The following is a 3,601-nucleotide window of genomic DNA, read 5'->3' as shown; positions in this document are numbered from 1 at the left end:
TCTCTCTCTCTCTCTCTCTCTCTCTCTCTCTCTCTCTCTCTCTCTCTCTCTCTCTCTCTCTCCCCCTTTCTTTCACTCTCTGTCCTGGAACTTACTCTGTAGAAAAAGCTGGCCTTGAACTCAGAGATCTGAGTGCTGGGATTAAAGAAGTGAGCCACCACCATCTGGCTTGTGTCTGCTCTCCTAAGGGACACTTAAGACCCCATGGACACTTACAACCCCAGCATTCAAGATGCCGAGCAGGAGGACCATCCAATCCAGTGTGGGCTACACGGTGTTTTCCAGACCAGCCTGGGTTACATAGGATAATCTTGTCAATAGATAGATAGATAGACAGACAGACAGACAGACAGACAGACAAACAAACAAACAAATAAATAAATAAATAAATAAATAAGAAAGTTTCCAAGGTCAGGTGAATTTCCCTTAAAGGAGACATAACTTCCCACAGAGAATCAGCACTGGGCGCTGGCACAAGGCTTCAGGCCTGCGGGAACTTTGTGTCGTCGTCCCCCCACCCCCACCCCACCCCCATCTCCCAGGCTGCAGCTTGAGGGAAAGCTTTTCTCCTAGTCTGGAGCGCCCTCACCTGACAGCTGACTCAAGGCTGGGAGATGGAGGACAAATCAGAAAGGCAGTTCCCACCAGTGCCTCCCTGTGGCTTCCATGCCAGACGGGACCGGGAGAGAGGCCAGGAGAGGGCTCCTGATTTGAAGAAGGAGAATCAGAGGAAGCCTGAAAATATGGGTGATCAGTGATCATACTCAGGCTTTGTTTCTTTGATCAAATGTTCCCTTTAAAAACAGTTGTAGAATTGATCAGGGATTGACAGCCAAGAACCAGCGATCCAATCCTTACTGTATTTGCACCATCGTGCTTCCCTGAGTTTCCTGTTAAATGAAGGCTGCAGAGACACCAACCAGACAGTCTCTGCGACCTCCTTAAATCACAGAGTTTTAGGTCCAGAGATGTTCCTCTCCAAGAAATCGGCAACTCTGTAGGTATTTGGGGAGTTGCAGAGTCAGGCACCAGTGACTCGCTACCCAAACCCTACCATCTATGGAACATCAGCAGAATCCAGGGAGGTCAAAGCATTGTCTGCCCTGAGTACAAAGGGTTCTAGAGCCAGACATGCACATGCAGGCCTGTAAGGGATACCTGGGAGGCCAGAACAGGAGTCCCGAGAGTGAAAGGCCAGCCTGGGAAATGTAGTACCAGGCTAGCCTGGGATACAGCATCAAACCCTGTCTCACACCTGGCTCAGTAAGTAAGTATGCTTGCTATGCAAGCATGAGAACTTATGTTCAAATACCCAAAACCCAAGTAAAACATTGTGGTTACCTGTAGCCTCTGCCTTGTCGGGGAAGATCGCTGGGGCTTGCTAGCCTAGCTCTAGCTACAGTGAGAGACCCTGTCTCCAAGAAATAAAGCAGAGGATGATAGAACAGAAACACTCAGTGTCTCCTTCTGACCTCCATGCATGCATATAGGTAGAGGTTCACACACACACATTCCAAAAGCAAGCCAGGCATGGTGCTATACACCTGTGGTCCTAGTTCTTGGGAGGCGGAGGTAGAAGGACCTTGCCTACAAAGTGACTTTGAGGCTAACACAAGCTATCTAAGATCCTGTCAGAGAGAGACAGAGAGACAGAGAGAGAACTCAAGAGCTAAGAACACTGGCTATTCTCACAGAAGACCTGAGTTCCGTTCCCAGCATTCACAAGGCAGCTTACAACTGGTTGTAACTTCACCCCTAAAGGACTGGTCCCTTTCTTTCCCTGGGGGCATACATGTAATACACATACACAGATAAAAGCACGCACAAAATAAAACCTTTAATTTAAAAGAAGGAAAAGAAAAAGAAACAGGCAAGTAACTCAGAAGAAACAGACAATAGCTCAGCAGGTAGAGACCCAAGTCTGGGCCTGACTTCAGTCTCTAGAACCTGTGTGGTGGGAAGAGAGAACTGACCTCTACACACATGCACAGGAACCCACACATAATTAATTAATTAATTAATTAATTAGTTAAAAATTTTAACACACAAAGACAGCAACCTACAAGCTGAAGTCCAGATTCCCGGGTGCTCAGAGGTAAACAGTTAGGATTTTCTGAAGCAACGCTCCATTTGAGGCTGAGCCTGGGATATCAGTGACCATGCAAACCCTGGCAGCAACAAAAGAAAGTAGTCAGGAAATCAAAAAAGTCCAACAGGGCATTCAGTGCTCAGCCACAGAAAGCCTAAAACGGAAGGAAACACGGAGCGAGTGGGAGGGTGGATGGGGCTCCTGGATCTCCAGGGCCAGCTTGTACTTCTGGTTTTGACCGAGAGCCAAGGTTCTCACCACATAAATACCAGATGACATTCATAAGATCAGTCCGTGAGACGTTACCTGTAATGATGCCAGGTTGCGTGCAAACAGACTGGGAAACCTTGGAGAAGTTCACACAAAAAAAATAAGGGCAAAGGAGGCGGGAAGTGGCTTTAAAGGTTAGGGGAAGGGGCAGCTCTGAGGCACGCACGCCTCCCGGTCCTGCTCACAATCTACCTGCTTGGTGCCCTCAACCAGAAAGTGGCCTTAAGCCAGGAGATGCTGTATTTAGGCTCCCCAGGGTTGAACGCTGAGGTCTTCCTGCCATCTAGTGGAGAAGCCGGGTATGGTAACTTTGGTTCAGAAAGGTGGGATCCTAAGTCTATTTCACACGTGATTAAAAAAAAGAGAAGGCTGCTGGGCTTGCGCATTGGTTCATCATTAACCGTTTAGTTCAAAGAGTGGCACTTTGCCTCCAGACATCAATCAACTGACACTGGCCAAGGGCCAGCCTGGACTGAGTCTTCGCATTCTACTTTCCTGTGGGTAGAAATGTAGATTGAAGTCCTCTTCCGTATAGTAATTCTCAAACGTGGAACTTCTAGCCCTTGATGCAAAGAGCTTATAAATGAACAGAAGTGACAACGGGCCATGGGAAAGGCCAGCACTTTGCAGAGGCAGTCTTCTGTTACCAGAAAGGGCACGCACTCAGAATGTTGTGACCATCTTTCCACTTGGGAGACCATTTAATCTCTTGGCCAAAGCTCTCCAGAGACAGAGATGGTGCCATTCCCAGGTCCTCCTCAGTGTCTCAACAGCCATAGGTATAGAAACCCTGGCAAGGCTCCTCCCTTAATGACAAAATGGGCCCAGAACATTCTATGCCCTTCAGGGGAGGTGGGCCATACCAGCCTCGGCTTCATAGGGTTGGAGGCCACCCTAGGCTCCATGAGACTTTGTCTCAAGAGACATACCTTTAGTCCCAGAGCTCAGGAGACAGAGGCAAGCATATCCCCTTGAGTTTGAGGCCCCCATACAGAGCTAAACACTATCCTCAAAAGGAGGCGCAGGTAGCAGGTCTTAAGTCTCCTTATCCAGAGGTAATCTGATACCTTCCAGTGAAGAACAGAAGACCTAAGAGCCTGGAAGTTGCTAGTCACGATGACCTTAATTCCCAGTTAGCAGACTGAGGCAGAATGGCCACAAGCCAACGTGGGCTACATAGTGAACTACAAGTCATCTTGGGCGACAGAGAGAGAGAGAGAGAGAGAGAGAGAGAGAGAGAGA

The sequence above is a fragment of the Mus caroli genome, chromosome 6, assembly GCF_900094665.2.
Source record: "Mus caroli chromosome 6, CAROLI_EIJ_v1.1, whole genome shotgun sequence".
Taxonomy (NCBI): domain Eukaryota; kingdom Metazoa; phylum Chordata; class Mammalia; order Rodentia; family Muridae; genus Mus; species Mus caroli.
This window is presented reverse-complemented; position numbering follows the sequence as displayed.